This window comes from Neovison vison, chromosome 11, assembly GCF_020171115.1.
Source record: "Neovison vison isolate M4711 chromosome 11, ASM_NN_V1, whole genome shotgun sequence".
Lineage (NCBI taxonomy): Eukaryota > Metazoa > Chordata > Mammalia > Carnivora > Mustelidae > Neogale > Neogale vison.
Window position 1 is genome coordinate 95227058 of NC_058101.1, and position 25709 is coordinate 95252766.

The window sequence follows — 25709 nt, forward strand, 5'->3', positions numbered from 1 at the left end:
CTGATAAACTGTAAGTTCTATAATGACAGGGACACGTCATTATAGACATGTCATTTCCCACATAATGGGAAAACTGTGAGTTAATGAATAACAGTAGACAGACTTTCAGAATTCTGTTGCTTGAAATGCGCCTATTAAATTACAGTTATGTAACTATAAGCACAAGTCTTTCCCTGTACTGGAAGCAAATAAGTTGAAAACCACTGATCTATAACATAGTCAGAAATTTTACTGAAAAGAAATCAGGGTACTATCTTCCTATATAATACAAATTAAAAATTTAATACCTAACATTTGTTCATGCATTTATCTGAGGTTATATGTGAAGTTTACTTCATATTGAATTTACTACCCACAAGTCCAAGATGTCAACACTGTTCCCATTTTACCTACAGCAAATTAATTTTATCAAGGATAAGTAACCAAAGATCACATAGCTGGTAAGTGATGGGGTCAGGAACTAAATTAGGGCAATCTACAGGCCCAGGTCTTACCCACCATAGAATACTTAATGACTATGCTACCTGCCCAAGGTATTACCTTATCTCCAAGCTTCAGTCTTTCTTTCCAATGATTTGTGATTCTGAAGCTGAGAAGCTACATTTCAGTTTCTCCAGCTGGACCTACATTAGGTTTTGCCAAGACAGGGCACGACAGGGCTGGAGGTAGAAAAATGGGGAGGGAGGCTCTTTCCGGCTGCTTCCTGCGAGCTCCCAGGAGGCTTCTCCTCTACTTATGTGTGCCATGGGCATTAGCCTTGCCTGCTTCCTCACTCCGGCCGCAGAAGTCCTTTCTCTAGATGCGGGAGAATCAAGTTTGCAGTAGTCCAACACTTGCAGAACCAGCTTCATTAAACTCCTCTCCTCAGGGTGTTTAGGTCCCTGTCCACGGGGCCCTTCCCCTTCTAAATTTCAGTAACTGTATCTCTGTTCCCCCAGTACTGGAGATGATGGCTGCTTCCTGCACTTGCAACCTCTGAGAAAACAAGAATTCTCCTTCTTGGACCTGAAGAACAACTTTATACTTTGGTAACATTCAAGCTACTGGTGTTCTCTCTTCTGACTGAATCTTAACCCTTATAACAGCTATAATACATATAGCTATTACATGATAATCAAGAACTAGAGTTGGGCCAATCTACCAGCCACTGCTCTTCCCTACTGTGAAATACTCCTCTTAGCACCATGCTAGCCAAATGAAATTTATTGACTTGTCAGCATTTTCTAAATAATAATAATGAAAGAAGAGCAAAGAAACAGATTAACAACAAACAAACAAATTAAGTTCAAAGCTTACAAACTGTCAAATTGGAATCTATTAGTCATGCAATCACAGGGACTTCTTTAAATAATCTTTTCTTCTAATTATATCATAGATAGGTATGTATTCTGCTAGCTGGATTACCATCTATCCATCTAGAGAGCTGTGTTATATAGCTAATCTTAATTACATAGCTAACATAAAGCTAGAAAACACTAACTACTAGTCCAGCTCCTGATTTGAGCTTTCAGGTATTTGACAGTGTCAAGAATCATGACTTGTCACATCTAAAATGGAGAATCAGACTGTCTGTATTTTTCCTATACAGGATAAATGCCGTAGGGAAAGCTTTGAGTATATCTGATATATCCATGTTTGAAGTTACCATACTGTTGCCGATGCTGCTGTTACTGTTCTCCACATGATTCTAACTCTAAGTTTAAGTAAATTTTTTTTCAAGTTCTCATATTTGGAAAATACTTAACAATATATATGGCCTTAATTTGATCATAAAATATTTTAATCCCCTATATGCTAGGTACAGAATTAAGTTCTAGTTATACAGTGGCTAACTGTGGGTGCCTGGGTGATTAGCCATTTAGCATCTGCCTTCAGCTCAGGTCATGATCCTGGGGTCCTGGGATGGAGCCCTGCATCAGGCTCCCTGCTTGGCAGGAAGCCTGCTTCTGTCCCTCTGCGTGCCTCTCTTCCTATGCTCCCTCTCTCGCTGTGTCTATCCCTGTCAAATAAATAAGTAAAATCTTAGAAACACACACACACACACACACACACACACACACACACACACACACCAGCTAACAAGACAGACTACGCAGTTCCAGCACTGCCCCATAATCTAGCAGGTTAAATATATGTGAAACAAATGGGTATTTCATAAAAAGTATTATATATTTAATTTTAGGCCATTTGTTCCTGAGTTGTTTGGGGAGTCCTGATGAAAATAAGATAAGATAATGGGGTGCCTGGGTGGCTCAGTGGGTTAAGCCACTGCCTTCGGCTCAGGTCATGATCTCAGGGTCCTGGGATCGAATCCCACATTGGGCTCTCTACTCAGCAGGGAGCCTGCTTCCTCCTCTCTCTCTGCCTGCCTCTCTGCCTACTTGTGATCTCTGTCAAATAAATAAATAAAATCTTTAAAAAAAAAAAAAAAGAAAAGAAGATAAGATATCTTTAATATACAACTAGTAATCAAAATTTTGAGAATTTTTAAAAAATGAATTTATTATCTCAAATTGATGAATTACATGGAAAACTCAGCAAGATTGAGAGCTACAGAGATTTATGCACTGATAACCTCACTTTCCCTGATTGTAGGCTATGCTCCCAAATCTAAATGTCAATACATCACCAGCTGTATTTTTGGAGTAACACAGTGTTCACTGACTCGTAAGTCATATCCAACTTTCCTAAGTACAGGTCTCTCAATCCACAAATTAAGTACTTTCAAAAGCTTTCTTCAGTATTACTACAGAATGGCTTAATCCCACCCTGTGAAAGGTGCTGTAACTGGGAGGAAATGAGAGCAGGATTAATAGCTGCTCTTGAGCACCTACCATTTATTGTCCTCTCTTGTACTTCATTCCAGGCAAGTTTTAATACCACAGACTGCAACTCTACAGTCCCAGGAATCCCTCAGAAAAGCTTGTTAGAATGACACATTTCTGAACTCCACCTTCAGGTCTAGGGTGTGGCTCAAGAATTTGGTTTTCAGGACGCCTGGGTGGCTCAGTTGGTTAAGTGGCTGCCTTCAGCTCAGGTCATGATCCCAGCGTCCTGGGATCGAGTCCCACATCGGGCTCCTTGCTTGGCAGGGAGCCTGCTTCTCCCTCTGCCTCTGCCTGCCACTCTATCTGCCTATGCTTGCTCTCGCTTCTCTTTCTATGACAAATAAATAAAATAAAATCTTTTAAAAAAAAAAGAATTTGTTTTTCAATTTGGTTGAGAAACTCTAATGCAACAGAATCCTTGCTTTGAAGATTAGCTAGGTGCTCCAGAGAGAGAGTGAATCAGAAGATAGGTGTGATATGGGGTCAGATCTAAAACAATGTAAATTAAGTCCATAGAGATTTGAAGATATCTTGAAAAGGTGAACATTGTCACTGGAGATGATCATCTGATCACTGTTTGAACTTGCCTGGTGATTGGAATCCTCTGGGGGACCTTTGTAAAGCAGTTCATCCCTGGCTTTGTCTCCCAGATTAGTGGTCCCCAAATTCATCTGCCCCAAAAAATCACCTAGGGAACATCGAAAAATTCAGATATCCAGGCCCTACCACAGACTGAATCAAAATCTCTAGGACTCAAGTGAGGCATGAGTATGTTTTAATTTTTTCTTGAGATATAATTGATACATAATATTCTATTAGCCTCAAGTTTACAGCATGATTCAATACTTGTATATATTGCAAAATAATCAGCACAATGTCTCGTTAACATTCATATCCGTACATAGGTACAATTTTTTTTTCTTGTGATAGAAACTGTTTTAAAGATTGATCTATGTATTTGAGAAAGAGAGAGAGAGCACCATGGGGAGGGTGGGGAGAGGGAGAATCAGCATCCCCATTGAGCAGGGAGACTGATGCAGGGCTCAATCTCACTCAGGACCCTAGGATCCTGACCTGAGTTGAAGGCAGATGCTCAACTGACTGAGCCATCCAGGCACCCCAAAAACTTTTAAGATTTATTTGCTTAGCAACTCTGAAATACACAGTGCAGAGTTATTAACTACAGTCATCATATCATACATCACAATACCTCCCCATGACATATTTACTTTATAACAGGAAGAACTTTTGACTACCTTCACTCATATTGCCCACCACCTCCTACCTATCTCTTCCACCCTCCCCCACACCCTTCTGACAACCACCAATCCATTCTATGTTTTTTGTTTTGGGGAGTTGTTGTTTTGTTTCATTTTTTAGATTCTACATGTTTATGAAGGTGTATATATATATATACACATATATATATATATTTTTTTCTGTCTGACTTAGTTCATGGCCATAAGTCTTTTTTTAAAACTCCCCTGTGATTTCAGCATATAACCAATGTTTGAGTGACTATGCTAGAGACTGATTCTGGGTGACCAAGAATCAGAATTTTTTATTTTTTAATTTTACTTATTTATTTGACAGACAGAGATCACAAGTAAGCAGAGAGACAGGCAGAGAGAGAGAAAGAGAGAGAGGAATGGAAGCGAGCTCCTGGCCAAGCAGAGAGCCCATTGCGGGGCTGGATCCCAGGACCCTGGGATCATGACCTGAGCCAAAGGCAGAGGCTTTTTAATCCACTGAGCCACCCAGGCGCCCCCAAGAATCAGAATTTTTAGCAACAACTCCAGGTAATTCTTATAAACACAAAGTTTGGAAGTTATTAAATTTGATCTACAAGGAGCTATCTGGAGTTGTTTAAAAAAGAACTATCCACATTTGACCAACCAGTGATGAAAGGTTGGTTTCTCTTTATTTGGAACTGATGATTCCTGTTTTTTTAGCTCAGACTGCTTACTTGTGTCACCAACAACTACAGTGAACATACACACACATACACATACACACACATACACATACACTCTAAATTTCTACTCTTATATTGTGAAACAAGGACTAAACACACAGATGACTGGTCATTACTTTAAAGAAGATTTACTGCTACTTCACTAATGTAATTAAATATTACTTCCCTGTCCTGAGTCAGTCTCATAAATATTACTTCCCTGATGGGTGATTTTTAGGGTGTGGTGTTAAAATTACTTTCCCTGATTTAAATTTCCTATTCATCTTCATCAAGACCTTTAAAAGTCAAAGCAGAGTAACTTGTTCTCAAGGAGAAAACGTTCCACCCCACCTTCCATAAACAGGAACACATTGTATGTTCCACTGAGCACAGCAGAACTGAGAGGTTGTGTCTTAAACCCCATCCAAGAGGGCGGACCATTACTTGCTAAAATATTTCAGTGATATCCTACAATGCAGACACCAGTACAGCACTGTTGCTCGATTCCAGGAAATTACCTACCAGTGCCTCCATCATGTTCTGCAATCACCTCAATGAATCTTAAGACCTTACAGCTGAACTGAATAGCAGAGACCTCTGTCCTAGCCCAACTCTCCTGTTTGAAAGAAAAGGCAACTAACAAACAAATAAATGCACTGATTTGCCTCAAGACTCACAGGGAGTTAATCCCTGATTTCTGGACTCTCAGCCCAGGACTCTTAAACCCCCCACAGTGGCGGTTTTCTCTTCCACCCTATTCATCTTTAGGCTACTTGTTTTGAAGACTCTGAACTGTAGTAGTTTAGGGGGATCTGACATCCTTCCTCATTCACCTCTGAGAAGTAAAAACTCAGACATAATACTGGGCTAAGTGGATGAGGCTTTTGTCGTGATTCAGCAGAGTTTAAAAAGTCTTCCTTATGCTGAAAAAATAAAATTTAAAGTCCTCCTTTTTTGTCCTTTGAAGAGCATTTCTATCTTTCCATTCCCTTGAGTCTTTTAGTGGTAAAGGCAGGGCCTGATTCAGAAAGAAAAATAAATGAGCAACTTATTAAGCTGTGTTCTAGCCTTTAATAAAGAGATTTCACATACCACTCTATGATAACTACACTAGAATTAAATTTTTTTAAAAAAAAGTCATTTTCCTTTCTTTTGGACCCTGTTTCCTTATTCCTGCTAATCTGACTTCCACCGTAGCCTCTCTGACATATGGACCTCGTGAACAGAGTTCGTGTTTGTGAGAATGGCCTGTTTTTCAATCTAGCCAAGAATATTCCAACTGGTACGTATTCTTTGGTATCCTAGAATTCTCTATGGGAAATTAAAATTAATTTTAGTGCATTCTGTATCTTTTGCAAGACAAACTTTTATCCTAGTACCAACATTCATGGCTGTGTTCATAGGTGTGTTCTCATGAATTTAAGGCCAAATAACAACACAGCAAGAAAAGTTTTGAAGTAGTTCAAATAAGAAAAACAGAGGTACGTGATTCATTGTAGAACACATGGCAGGACAGAGTCCATGGCAGTCAGATTGCATTTTCACTAAAATTGGGTATTATGTTGTTTTGATCTACTTCTTTGTGCAGAACAATTTAAAATAGTGTAATTATTAGCACAATCGTTCATTTCAAGAAATCTTACCTAAAATTTTCCTCTATCACGTTATGCAATCGTCTTGCAGAATTACTTCACCTATAAGTAAAGTAGTAAAAAGACCAAAAAGTAATTTTTTGTTCCCTTTTCCGTCAGTCATTGGATAAGATACTTTATTCCAATAGATTTCATAATTGTCATGATACTTATCTTTAAATGAATAAGAGTCCTATAAAGTTATCAAATGATATCTCATTCAGTTATCATCTGTATATCGCTTGAGGTCAGTTTGATTGGGTATGAGACAGAATTATACAGACCCAGCTCTAGAATTAGGATTCCTCGATCTAAATCTTAGTTCTCCAGAGTCTGGATCATTTTACCAGACAAGTTATCGACCATGTAGCTCTTAACTTCCTGATCTGTAAAATGATGGTAACAAAATGTCTACTTCATAGGGTTGCTGCGCAGATTAAATTACTGACACATGAAAAACACTTAGAATAGTGTTTGGTGCATATTAATGCTCAAAAAATGTGGTGGTGGTAGTAGTATTAAAGTATCAACACATTTAAAACTGATTTTACATCTTTCTACCATTTCTTTTTTTTTTAAATTAACATATAATGTATTATTTGTGTCCAGGGGTACAGGTCTGTGATTCATCAGTCTTTTTTTTTTTTTTTTAAAGATTTTATTTATTTATTTATTTGACAGAGAGAAATCACAAGTAGGCAGAGAGGCAGGCAGAGAGAGAGAGGGAAGCAGGCTCCCTGCTGAGCAGAGAGCCCGATGCAGGACTCGATCCCAGGACCCTGAGATCATGACCTGAGCCGAAGACAGCGGCTTAACCCACTGAGCCACCCAGGCGCCCCCTGTGATTCATCAGTCTTACACAATATTCACAACACTCACCATAGCACATACTCTACTTTCTATCATTTCTACCATAAAGCCAACACTAGTGATTTAGGTTAATTAAAACATTATCTTTTCATTATCTTTCAGGGCAAAGATATCTGTATTTGATTTAATTTAAAGAGTAAAGAAGGTGTCACCTTTGGAGATAGGCTAGAGATGGTCAATATGATTCAGGTTGAGGAATGAGCATGAAGAGAAGGATTAAGAAACAAATGTTCATGCTAGTTTGATTTGAATGGGACACAGGATTATGTAGTACAAGACAGAATCGAAAAGGTAGTTTGTTTTCATTCATTTATTTATACATATTTAATGAATATTAAGTAAGTACCTAGCATTGGGATTTTTAAGATTTTATTTATTTATTTGACAGAGCAAAAGAGAGAAAATGAGCAGGGGGAGGGACCAAGGGAGAGGGATAGAAGGAAGAGGGGAAGAGGGAGAGGAAGAAGCAGACTTCCCACTGAGCAGGGAGCCCAACCTTGAGATCATGAGCCAAGCTGAAAGCATATGCTTGATCAACTGAGTCACCCAGGCTCCCACATCGGGAATTTAAAAACAGGAGTACTGCTTGTCTACCAACCATATACATGTATCACTACATTTATTCCCAGTGTTTGGGGGACTCAAGAGGAAATGAGCTATGGGAGTTACAGATAAGGCTCCTCACAAAGGGTGATTTATCAGATTGGTCTTGTAGGTCAGAAAGTTTCTTTCCTATGTGAGACAGGGTTGGGAAAAGTACATCAGGTCACAGAAAAAGAGGAGGGAGAGGAGGAGAGAAAGAGAGACAGCTCTGTTATCTTTACTTGTAAAAGACTTCATTTAACCTTAATTATTCTGTAAAGGCCCTGTCTCCAAATACAGTCAAATTGGGAGGTTAGGCTTCAACACTGGAGTGTGGGGAAGAGACGCTTCAACACTGGAGTGTAACAGATCAGTGAGGTTTTGAAAGAAACATGGACAGGAAGGGAAAATGAGTAAAGGAAGGTTAGAGAATATAGAATAATGAAGTTGTTTTATTCTTTGGTGTTTAACTTAAGCAAATTGGTCAGGAGGGTTCAGCTACAGCTTTAAGGTTATGAAATAAATTCAGAGGAGTTGCTATTTAATTATGGAGTTATTTAATTATGCTATTTAATTATGCACTGTTTCTTAAATTTATCAGATAAGAATCACTAGAATATTGTTTTAAAATATTTCCTTGGCGATTCTGTGTCTCTTATCTGGGTTGGGGTTCTAAACTTTTTATAATCTTCCAAGTATAAGCAACTAGAAAACAGGGAGTTAACTGGGAATAGAAGGACTGGAAGATAACAGTGAAGACTCAGCATGAAGATAACCTAATCACATAACTTTCATAAAGATTATTCATAGCCAAAGGACAAGTGCATTTGGTTGAATATCTTCAACTAAGGATTGGCAGAAAGGCTGGGCTCAAGGTCAAGGGCAAAGGGAATCTGAGGTGTTTGTGAGTGTGCAACTGAAATGTTGATCCATGCACTGCAAGCTGAATAGGGATATAGGAGTGACGCCAAGAAGGAAGAATAGGCTTGGGCAAAGAAGAAAGATTAAGGGGCTATTGTCCTGAAAAATAATGAGGGTTGTGTTTACTGGGAGACTTAAGAGAACAAAGTATTTAGATTTCAGAAATCAGGACTTCAGCAGTATCGTGGGTTCTGAATTTCTGTAGACATGAATGCCATGAAAAATGGCATAGCAGTTCTTTACCTCGAATCCATGATCAGTAATGCTGTCAAGGTGTTCTTTTTTAAATGAAAGCTGGATCATACTTCTCTGTGTCAAACACTTTCCTAACTCCCCACTGTCTAAGGTAATTCCAAAACCCTTACCATGGCATTTGAGATCCATTGCTGCCTGCAAATATTACATACCATCTGTATGTATCTGCCGCCTGCATACCTCCGTGATAACATTCATTCATGTTTTCCTTTGTGGTTTTTTTTATTGTGGTTTGCTTTTTTTAGAAAAGATTTTTTTATTTATTTGACACAGAAAGAGAGATCACAAGTAGGCAGAGAGGCAGGCAAAGAGAGAAGGGGGAAGCAGGCTCCCTGCTGAGCAGAGAGCCAGATGATGCAGGGCTCAATCCCAGGACCCGAGACCATGACCTGAGCCGAAGGCAGAGGCTTAACCCATTGAGCCACCCAGGCACCCCTGTGTTTTGTTTTTGATTGGCAGATTCCCTCTGTCAAGTATTCCTAGTAAAACAGCAAATCCATTTTTTTTTAAACTTCTTCAGAAAGGTTTTTGTAAAATAGCCCTCCTTCCTATGCCCAACACACATTAGTTCATCTTTTTCTCCACTATTGGAGAAATAGTGGATTTGTTGTTGATGTTAATGCAGTAAGGTAAGTAAGGGTTACTAACCAAATACCTGCGGAGGGTGTACATTTGATATAAATGCCACAAATAGGTAGGATGAAAGCTGATGCACGCTCAGGTGCTGTGCTGTAACCAAGTCTAACACCTACTCATTAAACCACCTTTAAAAACATTGCTGGTATAACACAAGAATCACACAAAATATGTTGGAAGCACCTATCATCCTCTTCTGCTACCTGGGTTCACAGCACAACTGAAATGACAGGTCAGCACTGAGAAGCAGCAAATAAGAAAAGCAATGTAAATTGCAGGTGGAAGGCAATTATATGGATAAACAGTGTAATGAGATTAATTCAGTATTTTAGGAGAACAGTACCTAGACCATTCTCTGCTGCATGTGTCTCTTACTCAAAAAAGCTCAAAATAAATTAGTAACTCAGAATTGTTACCCAACAAGGAGCTGACAGGGTGAACTTTGCTGGAACTGGGGTGTAGAGACCTACGGCTGTCTCTTTGTTGGCTCTCCCATCATACTGGCCTTTACAAAGCTGACGAGACCATGTGATTTTTCCCCAAAGTTATAAACCTTCTTCCATGATTTATTTACCAATTTATGGACTGCTTGGAGTCAGCTTTGAAGAGAGACCTTTCAGAGCTTGTCACTGGAAGCAGGTTTTATAGAGTTCTTTCAGCCACATCAACAAAAGACAACTTTAATAACCTATGTTTTGATGGCTCACAAGTCCCTATATCCAACCAAGATTTCTCTGCTGAGCATCAGAGATACATATATCCAACTTCCTCCCAGAGAACTACTAGATGACACCACAGGTATCTTAAACTTCATATGCTCAGAAGTGAACCCACCACTTACCCCTTCATCACCAAAACAAAGAAAAAACACTGCTTTTCTTCACATTCCACTTAGCTGTCCAATGCAGAACCGATGAGTCATCTTGGAGAACTCCATTATTCTTCTGCTCCTTATCTAACCAAAGGCCAAGTCTTATCAATCTATCTCCCCAACTATCCCTCAAGCCCACCCCCAATGGCGTAATTCCAGTTTGCTCAGATAACCCAGAGACTGACTTCTACTCTTTTCTATTCTATTCTTTTAAAAAAGATTTGTTTATTTATTTATTTATTGAGAGAGAGAGAGCAGAGAGAGAGGAGAACAAGTGAGGATGGAGGTGCAAAGGGAGAAGCACGCAGGCTCCCCACCAAGCAAGAAGCCCCACATGAAGCTCAATCCAAGGACCCTGGGATCATGACCTGAGCCACCCAGGGTGCCCTTCCAGTCTATTCTTTACACTGTAGTTAAAACAAGCTTTCTAAAATGCAAACTGAGGCTTAAAGCACTTTTCTCTGTCTTGTACTATTTTAGAACTCCTTAATATGGTCAAGAAAGGGGCGCCTGGGTGGCTCAGTTAAGTTTCTGCCTTTGGCTCAGGTCATGATCCCAGGATCCTGGGATTGAGCCCCACATGGGGTGGGAGGGGTGGTCCCTGCTCAGCAGGGAGCTTCTCCCTTTTCCTCCACTGCTCCCTTTGCTTGTGCTCTCTCACTCTTTCTGTCAAATAAATAAATAAAATCTTTAAAAAATATATGGTCAAGAAAGTCTTGCTTAGTTTGATTCCTGGCTACCTATCTACTGTCTTTTCTGCTATTCCTTCCTTCAGCCCCAGATATTTTTTGATTAAAGAAATATTGACTGACTGCCTAATATATGCCCAAAAGTTGGGTGAACAAAATGGGCAATGGAAAGATAGAACATTTTTTAATCATATAAATATAGAATTACACACTCTATTAAGTCCTATGTAAGAAAAGCAGAGGACATCCTGACAGGGTATTAGAAAGTGACATCGTTTAGATTGGTTACAGGGACTCCAGTCTTGATACTCCAGCCATAGCTTTCCTAAAAAAAAGCTGGTTCCACACATGTGGGACTCTTCCTTCTCCACCAGCTCATTCAGTGCCACCTACTAATCTATATCTCAGCATATAGAGCACGTCCTCCAAGAAGCCGGCTCCGAGACCCAAAGCCTGCGTTTGGTATTTCTCTGTCCTCTGCAGTTTTCTTATCATTTGTATCATAGTTGTACAGCTTTCCTAGTTCAGTGATACAGGGACTCTGCTTTGTTCACTTTGGATCCGTAACTTCTAGAGCACAGTGACTATTAGAGTGGGTCTTCAACAAATATTCCTTGTATCAATAAATGGAAGAACACTGCTGCCACTGACAGAATCAAAGAAAATTCTAGGGAACTAATGCTCATGAAACATTCTGCCCATTACTACTGCCACCCAAAGATTAAATCTTGTAATATTTCTGTTGTCCAATTTACCCAAAGATCAATCCCATTTGTATTAGTTATTTGACATATGGTGCCCGACAAGTTCAAGTGGGTAGGAGACTACAAGTCTCCTAAATAGATGCATCTGAAGGAGTTTGTACTTGGGAACTGTAACTCTATTTTAAGTAGAGTCTTGTTCTGTCTTCAGGTCTTTTCATCTCCTGGCAGCTATCTTCAACCTCACCCGATCCATCAGGGATCAGCAGTTTGTCCTCATCAGTTGCTTGAGCTCCCATTAACCAACCTGAAATGTTCCAATAAAAATCCACTACAGCCTGACATATTAGGCAGGAAACACAAGGCAACTTTGCAAAACATCATTTGTAAACTGTTGAGGAGGCATAATACAGACAGGTGGTAATATTTAGGAAGTCTACATCATAAATGGGCTAATGGGTGAGGTTGAGTCTTTGAAAAATAGATAAAGTTCATAACCTAGTGACTTCATTTCTGAATCCAGGTGTGTCTTAAATAGATCACCTGATGTAAATCAGGTTACCTATTGAGAACAGATTAAACAAATTCATACAAATCAGCCAGTTTTCATGCCCTTAACATCAATTCTTGGTTTACTGGGCTTGGTGGCCACTGGGTTGCCTGGTGATCTGTAGCCTTGGAAATCTCCCAGACCACTGTGGAACAATGTAGCTGCTGACCCTCACTCTTCCAGCTTTTTCTCCTGAGCAGAAGATCCAGCTCAGCTATATGATGAGGTTAGGAAGAATGACCCGCCATTTCATCTCTCCCTACTGCTCAATCTATAGAAGACCTGTGATGGAGCTCAGAGTTCTGATAATGCATATAATTTCTTGCTAAGGGAATTGTGAGAAAAAAAAAATGTGTGATAAAGTGGGGGTGTTTGGGTGGCTCAGTCCATTAAGCATCCACTTCAGTTTTGGTTCAGGTCATGATCTTATGGTCGTGGGTTGGAGCCCTGCACCAGGGTTCTAGCTCAGCTCAGATTCTCCTTGAGATTCTTTCCCTCTTTATTTCCTCTCCCCCAGCTCACACTCTCTCTCTCTCAAATAAAAATTATAAAAAAAAAATCTTTAAATAAGAAAATATGACAAGGTCAAGTTCAGCTTTGAATTCAAAGATGTTACATAATACCAACTCCAAATGCTGTATTCTTTACTGCCTGAACAACTTATCTCTATGCCTTTATTCATGCTATTTCCTAGAACGCCTTCAGTGTCATGTTTTATGTATCTTAATTCTAGCTACTATCCTAACTCAAATGCCAATCCATGAAATCTCAGATTTGCCCAGCTAAAAGTGATCTCTCCCTGTCTGATTAGAGCTTAACTGCTGACACTAAATATATACATCTGAGCTTTCCCATGAGTTACACTTCTTGAAGGCTTTGTACTTGGTAGGTGTTTTCAAAAATCTGTTGACTGAATAAATATTAAACTACATGATTTGGTAGAGTAGATGACGTCAAGTTTTCTAGAACTTTGAGTTAAACCTGTGCATTTGGGAATGTCAGCATTCTTTGTAACTTTCTGTTGCACTAAGGAGCTCATATTCAAGCTTCTAGTTGTGAATATTTCTCTGACCACAGCTGTCCCGTTAGTCCCATTTCTCCCCCCATACAATTAAACAGCTGTAGTTATTGAACCGGCTAAGTTTGTTCCTGCCTTGGATGATTTGTAGTAGCTATTCCCCGAGCCTAGAATTTTCTCTCTCTACATGGCTGGCGTTTCATCATTCAGGTTCTGGGTCAGATACCCCTTGCCAGAGAAGCCTTACTTAACTGCCTAAGTTCAAGCATCCCAGTCATTTATAACACTGTATTTGATTTTATTTCTAGTACCTATTACTAAATGTATTTGTATTGCCCATTTATTTGTTTCTTGGTTTCTTTTCCTCCCTTCAAGATACTGAACATCTATGGGAGAAGAAGTCTTGTTTGTTTTTGCCATCATACAGCGAGCTCCAAGAAGAACATTTGAAAATACTCAAGAGGTAACTGTCGAATGAAGGAATGAAGGAATGAATGAATGGATGAATGAATGAATTCCAAATATAGCTGCTTTTACATATATTTTTAGTGAGAAGCATCGGGGTATCCAAAAGCACAAGGTTTTATTTGCTGAACTGTCACCAAGGAAGTGGCGTGGTTTAAATTCTCTGCCTTGTAGGAACTTCAGCCATGCCATCTATGACACCTGATGAAGCATACTGGCAACTCCATAAGAACAGGGAAGGACCTGGACAATACATGTATTTCCAGGCACCTAGCACAGTTCATAGCTTTACGTGGAACAAAGTAAGTGAAGGATTAAGTATGTGTAGCTTGATTCTCCAACTTTGATTCTTTATCTTAGCATTTATCCATTTATTCTCAACAATAACAGCTATCATTCATAGAATAGCTACTCACTAGAAAGGTACTTAATTTTATCATATTAACGCCATTAAATAATTCTTTGAAAAGGATTACCATTATATTTATTTATTTAAGAGAGTGAGAGTGTTTATGAGTAGTGGGAGGGGAAGAAGGTGGGCATTTTAAGCAGACTCCATGCTGAACGTGAAGCCTGATGCCGGGCTCAATTTCACCACCCATGAGATCAGGACCTGAGCCAAACCCAAGAATGGGATGCTCAACCAACTGAGCCACCCAGGCGCCCCAGAACTCAGTTAGATTTTTCAAGTAATTTGTTATACTTTTACATGTTTTTAAAATTTCTTATTTATTTTTTACATTGAACAGAGATAATAAACTCAATGATATATGACAGTGCCTAATTTTTTGTAATCATGGCAAAATAACTTTAAGTCTAATAAAAGAAAAAAATCATACATAATTTGATTTCATTTATGTAAAATTTTACAAGTATTTAAGATGTGATTTTAAGCTGTGCTTTCCTCTCCATATTTTGGGTATTTTATTTTTTCAATGTCTATTTTTTATACTCACAAAAGCTATGAAGCTATTTTACATCATATTAAAGTGTAAGAAAAATTATAGTAGGTTAAGTGTACAGCAAAACTTGATTTGTTTTGATATTAAGAATGGATTCATGCTACATACTAGTTATTTGTTGTGAGAAGAATTAGTAATTATTTAACAAAGCTGGAGATAATGGTATTCAAATGAGCTGTTAGGTACATTTAAAATTGTTTTAGTCCAATAAGAACAGGTAATGCGACCGGTTAGATTACAGCGATGGCTTTGGGAATGGTATCTGCATCCAATGCCAAATAATCACTTGCTGCTTGCTTCATCTTTAAAATGGGAATGACAGGGGCTCCTGAGTGGCTCAGTTGGTTAAGTGTGGACTCTTGATTTAGGCTAAGGTCATGATCTCAAGGTCATGGGATCATGCTAAACCTTTAGAAATCTGAACCTTGGATACTGCATTTCTTATATATATGTTACCCCTCTACCCCATACTGTATGCTATATCATGGTCAGACAAATCTTTCTAAAATATACAACTTTTATAGGATTAAACTCACGTGTCTTTATCAGAATTCCAGGTCATCTGCAACATGGGCTCAACCCACTTTCTCTACTTCATGGGCTCTACAATACATTGACTACACAAATTTTCTTTGTTTAGTACCATTTCTAGGAAAAACTGTTCTCTGTTCTAAGTACACAGTACCCATTAACACTCAAATATTATCTTGCCCTGAAGTTTTCTCTGATCGCCCCATCTAATTTATTTCTACTTTAGGCAGGTATCTTCCATAGAATTCATTCATTCTGAAAATATATTTATTTTTTTTAATATTTTATTTTATTTATTTGACAGAGAGAGATCACAAGTAGGCAGAGAGGCAGGCAGAGAGAGAGAGAGAGAGGAGGAAGCAGGCTCCCTGCTGAGCAGAGAGCCCGATGCGGGACTCGATCCCAGGACCCTGAGATCATGACCTGAGCCGAAGGCAGCGGCTTAACCCACTGAGCCACCCAGGCGCCCCTGAAAATATATTTATTGAATACCTACTATGTACAGACACTCTTCAGGGTACTGAGAATATATCAAGAAATAAAGTGAACAAAATTCTTGGACTTTATGGAATTTCTGCTCTCCTGGATAGACATAATATACAAAGAATTTGCATACTATGATATCATGTGATAAGTGTTACTTTTTTTTTTTAAGATTTTATTTATTTGACAGAGATCACAGGTAGGCAGAGAGGAGGAAGCAGGCTCCCTGCTGAGCAGAGAGCCCGATGCGGGGCTTGATCCTAGGACCCTGAGATCATGACCTGAGCCGAAGGCAGAGGCTTTAACCCACTGAGCCGCCCAGGCACCCCAATAAATGTTACTTTTAAAAAAGTTAAGAGAGGGGTGCCTGGGTGGCTCAGTGGGTTAAAGCCTCTGCCTTCGGCTCAGGTCATGATCTCAGGGTCCTGGCATCTAGTACCGCGTGGGGCTCTCTGCTCCACAGGGAGCCTGCTTCCTGGTCTCTCTCTGCCTGCCTCTGCCTACTTGTGACCTCGGTCTGTCATATAAATGAATAAAACCTTAAAAAATAAAAAAAGTTGAGCGTAAGAGAGAGAAACAGGATTACAAGCGTTTCTAGAAATTTTTAACAAACTGATGTCTTTCTTAGGAGCCAGCAAACTTTTTGTGTATAAGGCCAACTGGTAAATATTTTAGCCTTTGTGGACCATAAAGTCCCTACTATAACTAACTCTGCCATTTTATTACAAAAGCGCCTGCATTTCAATAGAACTATTTATGAACATCAAAATTTGAATTTCATATGATTTTCATGTGTCACAGAGTATAATTTTTAATTTAATTTATATATTTTTCAACCAAAACTGTAAGTTCCATTCTTACCTTGTAGACTGTGCAAACACAGCCCGAGTCCAGATCTGGCCCGTGTGTTGTAGTTTGCCAACTCCTGTGTAAGCAAGTAAAAGGTTGAAATTAGTAAAGACTTGGGGAAGATATAAGGGAGTAAGCACACAGACAGGTAGGAGGAGAGTACTGGAGGCAGAGGGAACAGTCATTGCAAAATTTCTGAGGGACGGGAATGCCTGGTATATTGGAGGAAGGAGCAGTAAACCAGTGTACTGAAGCTGACTGGGTGAGAGAGAGAAAGAGAGGTGGGAAGGAGGGAAGAGAAACAATAAAGGTTGAGATTGAATAGTAATTCATTTAAGCACTTTAGCTTTTACTCTTAATGAAAATTTGAGTCACTGGAAAACTTTGAGCAGAGAATCTGATTTATCTACAGTCACAGATGACAACTATAGCTTCTTAGACCTAGAAGGAAAAAATAAAAGATTATCTAGTCCCCCCAGGCCACACAGGCTTAAACTCAAAGAACCAACTTCAACTGAGGGGCTATGTTGGCAAAGACTCTGAGCCAGAAACCCTTCTATCATTAATTGGCAATTTCTGCTCAAATGTGGGGCTAATGGTGTCAGGCACTTGTGGTCCTCATCTAGTCTAGCCTTCACATCTTCACATCCAACACTACTGTCTAAGTAATGGCAGGACTTCTGATTCCTAGATTAGTGAGTCTTCATTGTGTCTTGGTCCTTTCTTGTGTCAGTTTTACATTTAGGACAATAATCAATACATCTCTCTCCTGGAGAAGCTGAAAAGACACTAAACTCAAAAGCTGTATGGAGATGAGGATTACCAATGCAAATTTATTTCCTTGTATCTACAAATTTTAATTTGTAAGGCATTTTTATCTTTATCTTATTTAAGCCTCAGGATTCTTCATAATCCCATAAAATCATCCTAGGGCCCTAAGATGGGAGAGCAGGCCCTCCAGGCAGCTCTTAACTTGAACTGCATTTGTGTGAGATCACTGAGATTTCCTCTTTCTTTCTTTTTCTTTTTCTTTCTTTCTTTCTTGTTTAAACAATTCCATCTATAAAATTTGGCTTCAAGTATCACCAAGTTATTTCATCACTGTTACTGAAATCCTTAGTACATTTGGAGCAAAAGTAAGGAAGCGCCAAAGGTTCCAAAGGTTTAAGCTTAGAACTTGCCATTCTTTCTGTGCATTGTGGGGAAAAGGAGGAGGAGTTTGTGCTGAGCTACTGTGATGACTAATGAAATTTTTATTCTTTTCAATAAGAAGAGCTTTAACAATTAGGCTGTGTTATAATGAAATGTTCATTTGTCCAAACTCTGATTCCTGGTCCATCAATACCTCTTTGTAAGAGGTACATCCCTAAAATATGCCTTTGTCTCGTACGGAATGCAACCAGAGGCGTTTAGTGCAAGGACTCTCAGTAAGGCAGCCTAAAGTGAACAATGGGGCTTCAGAAAAGCTAAAATTAAAATGTATATATATATATTTTTTTCCTGTACCATGATATTCATTACCTGACTAAATGATTATCTAAAACAATGAGTGAAACTTCATATTTTAATGTGATCATAAAGAAATGTTTAAAAATCCAAATTACATGGTAAACATATTTTACATTTTCATTATGAATGTAAGGACATCTGGAAACCACTTTTTTGTTGTGTATTTTTAAAGGAACTTCCGTTCAAAACTATCTGATGATTTTTTTTAATTTCATTTTTTTTCGAGATTTTATTTATTTGTCAGAGAGAGAGAACAAGAGAGGGAGCACAAGGAGGGAGAAGAGCAGGCAGAGGAAGATGCAGGCTCTCTGCTGAGCAAGGAGCGGGATGTGGGACTGCATCCCAGGACCCTGGGATCATGACCCGAGCCTAAGGCACAAGCTTAATAACTGAGCCACCCAGGCGTCCCACGATCTGATGATTTTATTTTATTATTATTATTTTTAAAGATTTTACTTATTTGACAGACACAGATCACAAGTAAGCAGAGAGGCAAGCAGAGAGGGAGAGTTTCTTTTCTTTTTTTTTTTTTTACGATTTTATTCATTTATTTGACAGACGGAGATCGCAAGTAGACAGAGAGGCAGGCAGAGCAAGACCAGGAAGCAGGCTCCCTGCTGAGCAGAGAGCCAGATGTTGGGCTCTATCCCAGGACCCTGAGAACATGACCTGAGCTGAAGGCAGAGGCTTTAACCCACTGAGCCACCCACGCGTCCCACTATCTGATGATTTTAAATAGCCCATGCTCTCCTAGAAATATTTTCAGTTTTGTATTTTGAAAAGAAGTCTTCACTTTTCTCCCTTATGGTTCTAACACAGCTAGAACCAGCTGGGATCTATTTGAATTACTTTCTTGTTCTTGTACTGCTTCATCTCCTTCCATTAATATTTAACATCTAGGGAGAGCCAACGAAATATGGGGTCTGTAGTAAATATGACCTTAGTCACAGTGGGCTCACATTTCCAACATGACAAGAAAGAACAGTGTTATTTATAAAGATACACACAGCGCAAAGAATAGAAACACGATAAAAATCTTGGGGACTGGGACGCCTGGGTGGCTCAGTTGGTTAAGCAGCTGCCTTCGGCTCAGGTCATGATCCCAGCATCCTAGGATCGAGTCCCACATCGGGCTCCTTGCTCGGCAGGGAGCCTGCTTCTCCCTCTGCCTCTAGCCTCTGTCTGCTTGTGCTTACTCTCTCTCTCTCTCTAACAAATAAATAAAATCGTTTAAAAAAAAAAATCTTGGGGATTTACCTCACCTTTAAGTTGATTATGGTTTGTTTCATAGCTTGAGATAATTCCAAAATGCCACTGATAGGGCTAAAGGAGGACATTTTAGGAAAGATGGCATTTTAGAAGTGAAGAGCTGTGGAGAGACTCAGGCTCATGGATACGGAGGTTAGTAAGGCAGAAGTGGGAGCAGATTATGGAGTAAAGGACCCACAGTTCAGCTCATCTTGTGCAATGGGTGAAAACACTATTATATAGTCAACCCATGGATCTACAAAAGCCTGATGAATCTTTGGTCCCCATTCTACCGTCTCCATTTCCCAACCCATCGCAGAGCATCTAAAGGATATTAGAATCACTGGACCCTTCCCCACCCCCCTTGGACAATTACTCATGTTCTGTTTTCCTGCTCCCAGAATGAGATCCCACTTTTCCTGCCTAGCTAATTTTTAACACACATACACAAAAATTTAGTGAAAGTCACCCATTCTCGAAAACTTCTCTAGCACCTAGGGTCTGAATTAAACACCCCTCATTTGAATTCTTATGATACCTTGGATGTACTTCTATTCTTATATGATTACAAAAGTACTTTCCACATATGGCTATGTGTACTTTTTGATTTTTCTGTTTCTCTTAATAGGTTACAAACTGCTTCAAAATAAGGAGAAATTTATCAATGTTTATTAAAATGTGTATTACTAATTCTACCCACAGGTGTTAGAGAAAAATAGGCACTCAATACATGCTTATTGAAATCCTTGTTCTTTCTGAAGAATGGAGAAGTGATTATATTTCTCATTCCATTTTTTTGCCCCTTTCAGGTAATTGTTTACTGTTGCCACGAAGTTAGGTGAAGAGAAATAAGAATCTAGGTACTATGTCTTTATAGAAGCTTATGTAAAAGTGACGTGACTCTAAAATGATAAAATGATTTATTATCAACATACAGTATTTGTTAGCAACATCATTCATAAGAGTTAATTACAGCGAAAAAATATGGCAGGTTAAAACTAGTCTGTCTTAGCAGAGTCTTTGTCAAGTGTGTGTAAAATATCATGCCAGGTAGAATTAACCTAAAAGAGCATGTTTTATCTTTGTAAGTAATTTGCTTAGCAACATTGACAGAAAAAGTCGTGCCTATATATAATAATATATATGCTCCTGAAATGCTTCTAGCGTGCAAACCTGTCATTTCCTTGCCTACCATGATGTTGAAATCAATGTGCATTCTTTTAGGCTAATATTGTATCTATTAGGAGAGATAACAGTGGAATGCTGTCAGCTCTCACTTGTTAATGCCACTAAGAACTCTTTGCAAGGACAGGAACAAAAGACAGGTTGTGCATTAAAAAGAGAAACAAAACCACAGAATCTGAAGTTTAATTTCATTATAGTACTAGCAAGAAAATATTTGAGAATTTAAGAGAGAGTCTCAATTCTTTGGGAGCTTTAACTGGTCCTCTGGAATATAAAGGGGTTGAAATTTTGAACATGACAGCTCCAGGTTCTAAGAAATACTTACCAGCTACATGTTTATAATAACTGAAAGAATAAAATGAGAAGTCCACACAAAACCAGAAGGTTCTGGGTGGGATACTTTAATAGAGAACAAAGGCATCAAGGAGAACCACTTACCGCTGGAGTATGAGATAATGGGGTTAGAGTTGATGTCTATTGACTTCACCCATCTCACAACTTTGCAGAATGCTGGTGAGAGAGAGAAAGTGGAAAATTTCAGAAAACTGAGTGACAAGCACAAAGGTGAATGGCCCCTAGAGCAATTAGAATCTTGAAAGATTTCTGAAATAGTACATCTGAACTAACTATGACTATAAAGGAAGGAAATTTAAGAGAAAAAAAAAGGAATGCTGGTATAGTTCATATTTTATAAACATATTACCTCAGGGACCCGGGGTTTAAGTTACAGAAATCTAACAAAAAGTTGGTTTTACATAAAGTATAATAGCAACCATGATTAATAAATATTATTCTATTGATAGACACTTGGGAAGTACTCCCTTTTATCCCACCATCCTACAAGGTCCATATTACTTTTATCAGCATTTCTCCAATTAGGAAACAGACACAGAAAAGTGAAATAACTTGCTCAAAGTAAATGGGAACGTGAACTTGGAGTTCAGGCAGTCTGACTCCAAATCAGAGTTGAGCTCTTACTCATTAAGCTCTACTACACTGATAAACATTATCTTTAAAAGATCCAAAAGAGCTCTATTAATCAATAGTATTTTTAGAAGTGATGATCTTGGAATGATGTTAAGTACGCAGTGCCTAAACGTGCACCTTAGATTCAAGCCCTTGCTTAAATACATGTCTTAATTATAAAAGCCATAAACAGGCAATTGCTTTGGCCACCTTGGCCATTGCCTATTTCAACATGACCCTAAGTCAATATTTTCATAGACTTACCAAAAGAATTCTCTTGGAGAACAGGATCCTTTCCCTGACTACCGCTTCAGGAAGATGTTCCAGAGATTAATGGAGTTTCTCTGCCCCAGCAGCTTGCTTAAATTAGATAACAGAGCAATGAGATGAGGTAGCAGGCACACCTTAAGTCAGTCAGGAACTCTCCCAACAAGGTCAAATGCACGCCTACCTGAAGTCAGGGTCTGTTCGTCTGGCTGGATTTGAGAGATCAGGAAAAGGACTCCTTCTCTGGGATGTTTCCTTACCTGCTTGTACTTCTGTCTAAAATCTAGCCTCTAAATTTGATTACTTTGAGCTAACCAATAAATTTGTGTTCATCACAGTTGCCTTTAGAATGTCCTAGTGAATGACACAGTCATCAAAATTAGCTGCCTTTGTTTGTTACTCCTTTTAGTTTCTGGGGTATAAAATATTATGAAAGACAGAATGAGAGAAGTGACAAATAAAAAAAAAATGCCATACCAATTTTACTTTGAAACTTTGCTTAGGACTATCTGTGTTTCCCAGGGGAACAGCTTGGAGCACAATCAAGATATGGGGGTTCTGAGCAGAACTTGACAGTTGGCCTTACACACATGATGTGGCCTCCAGTCAGGAAGACCCTGGATTCTCAGAAGCCATTCCAGACTGGGAACAACTTCCCTCTTTTTCCTTTGCCATGGAAAAGGAAATGCACTGCACCGTACCTTTTTCCAAATAGATCGTTAAATAATACGTACTCTTTGAAGGTCAGTTAAGATACTGTGGGTTCTTGGGGCGCCTGGGTGGCTCAGTGGGTTAAAGCCTCTGCCTTCGGCTCAGGTCATGATCCCAGGGTCCTGGGATAGAGCCCAGGGTCCTGGGATGGAGGCCCGCAGCGGGCTCTCTGCTCAGCAGGGAGCCTGCTTCCTCCTCTCTCTCTCTGCCTGCCTCTCTGCCTACTTGTGATCTCTGTCTGTCAAATAAATAAATAAAATCTTTAAAAAAAAAAAAAAAGATACTGTGGGTTCTTATATACTTTCCCCAGCTTGTATGTATGGCCACAAATGCACCCAAATGAATTGGACAATAAAAGCATCATACAGTGAAAGGTGGTTGATCAGCTTAAAGAAAGCTGGGTGGCTTAGTAACTAGCTCGGTGACTAGATGATATCATAAACATAAAAGCCAGCAGCAAATCATTATCTACATTGTAGTTACAGAGAAATAGATTCACAGTATAGGAACTGTGTGAAATGTAACATTTCACTAGTGGCAGAGAATGACTACAGCTTCCTTTCCTCATGATTTGATAATGTTTATGACTTACAAGAAGGACAGTAATTTTCCTCTGGAAGGGTAGTTCACTAACTTTAATTTTTGATCCTGATTGACCTTCTGAACTACAAAAGTAAGAATTGTTTCCTAGTATTTTGTAATAAAACAACATATTTTGTCAATGAAATGATGTTAGCAAAGCTTAATGAGGTGAAGGACTATGGAAATAAAATATAGTATACCCATGTGTGTGTTTAGTTTTTCCACACTTTTAAGCTACATTAAAAAAGGATAGAATTGCTGATAGAGGTCCAATACACCTTTAGATAATCTCTGTATCTACATAGCTGGAAAATCTATGCCAAGAGAGTCCTGATTAATCAATCTTCCCCCTAAATTTACATATAGTTTTCCTCTAAGTTTAAAAAGGTTTCAGCTAACTATAGTGGTATTTGAATCTCGGTTTGCTATTGCTTAAAAAGATAATTCTTCAGGGTGCCTGGGTGGCTCAGTTAATTAAGCATCTGCCTTGGGCTCAGGTCATGATTTCAGGGTCCTGGGCTCCAGCTCAGGTAGGGCTCCAGGCTCCGCGGGAAATCTGTTTCTCGCTCTGCCCCTCTCCCAGCCCGTGCCTGCACGATCACTCACTCTCTCTCTCAAATAAAGAAATAAAATCTTCAAAATGAAAAAAAAGGATATTCTTATTCACCTTGCAGAGGTGTGGTTGTCACCCTCCCTGATTCTACTAATACTCTCCTGCACGCATGTATCCCCTTTCCCAACCAAATTTAAAATCAAATGAAATTTTTCTTCATAATTTTCCATTCAATATATTTTCTTTTTTTTATTCCTTCTGTTTTGCCTTTTAGTGGAGCAAAAGCATCTGATAGAGTTCACGTTGAATTATAAATTCAATAAAATGTGTTTCTCACAGACACAGTAATTTAAATTTCTCAACTAAATTATATTTGAGGAACGGGGACTTATAAAGCAGTGAGTTGGGAGAAACAGGAAAACTGAAATGCTTTGTGAGTCCAAAGTATTTGCCTTGAAGCTATCAGGGCACCTGACTGGATCCACACTCCCCATAGGAGTAGTGGTGGGTATCTGAGCGATACAACAACTTACTCATTCAGCTCTGCTTACAACTCCCGGGCGTTTATTTGAGGCGCCTGGCTGGTTCAGTGTGTTAAGCCCCTACCTTTGGCTTGGGTCATGATCTCAGAGAGATTAAGCCCCGCTTTGGACTTTCTGTTCGGCAGGGAGTCTACTTCCCCCACCTCTCTGCCTTTCTCTTTGCCTACTTATGATCTGTCAAATAAATAAATAAAATCTTAAAACATACACACACACACACACACACATACACACACACACGAAACTCAGGGGATTCCTTTTTTAAACTTAAAGAAATTTTGAATTATTTCTTAATAAATAATTTTATTTTCCTTCCTCAGAACTCAGTTTTATTCTTCAAAGAACACTCTCACAGCTAAGAAAAAGATCAATAAATTAATAAACAATAATCCAGTGTTCATTTTTTTTTTTCTTTTAGACTTACAAAGTTCAAGTTGGGTTGATTCCTCATATTCAGATATATAACAAAATGAATGTGAAATACCAATACTTACAAATAGTATCAGCTACTATTGTCCTCTGGAATCCGGAATCCGTGTCTCAAAGGAACAACGAACTAAAAGCATAGTAGATCCCTCAGGCAGAGTTTCTCTTTCTCTCTGGCTCAAGTAGCATGAGTAAACATGTGACTCAAAGCTCGTGATGAAATGCAAAAAGAAAGCCCCTGTGCCACCTCCAGGCCATACCTTATCATACTACCTGGGTGGCCTTTCTGCTCTTCCTCCTTCCCCTGGGGGAAACTGTGGTGATAACCAGACTTACGGCAGATGAGAACAATACCCTGGAGGGTAGGAGAGCAGTCCCACTTGTCAGGGTCTCCGGGGTGAGGTCAGGCGGTCAAATCCAATGACCCTCCTGGGACTTCTACCCGTGAGAGGGAAACTTTTATCTCTGAGCTATTGAATTTTTTTTTTTTACCACTTTGCTATAGTCTTCACCATAAACTGATACAAATAGCAACCTAGTATAAATCCATTTGAGGCATTTTTTCCCCCTAGAGTAGGACATTTTATTTTTTCATTTTATTTTTTTAAAGATTTTATTTATTTATTTGACAGAGAGGGAGAGACCGCCAGAAAGGGAGAGCACAAGCAGGGGAAGTGGGAGAGAAACAAGCCTCCCTCTGAGTAGGGAGCTCCATGTAGGGCTCAATCCCAGGAACCTGATATCATGACCCAAGCCGAAGGCAGAGCCCAATGACTGAGCCACCAAGGCACCCCTAGAGTAGGACATTTTATATCACTAGAAATGAATATCATTCAAGTGATTAAGTTGGGGGAGCCCTATACTTCATGTACTTATTTATTAGTTTATGCTAATTCTATTGGTTATGAATAAACAAGATCCAGA

At 39.1% G+C, this 25709-nt stretch overlaps 1 protein-coding gene across 7 annotated transcripts in view; it reads right to left on the reverse strand.

Annotated features, from left to right (window-relative positions):
- The window catches only part of UGT8 (UDP glycosyltransferase 8), a 133248-nt gene extending 108265 nt beyond the window's left edge, over window positions 1–24983 (reverse strand). For 4 of the 7 annotated variants that reach the window (XM_044224153.1, XM_044224152.1, XM_044224150.1 and 1 more), the window contains exons 1-4: window positions 24854–24983; window positions 21969–22064; window positions 21177–21248; window positions 16809–16872 (exon numbers count right to left, since the gene is read on the reverse strand). The gene's annotated coding sequence lies outside the window, so the exon portion shown is untranslated. Of the gene's footprint in view, window positions 1–6425; window positions 6477–16808; window positions 16873–21176; window positions 21249–21968; window positions 22065–22155; window positions 22223–24853 lie in introns of those variants that run through there. The other 3 variants (XM_044224147.1, XM_044224146.1, XM_044224149.1) reach the window with 2 other exon arrangements.
- Between the last annotated feature and the right edge of the window lie 726 nt (window positions 24984–25709).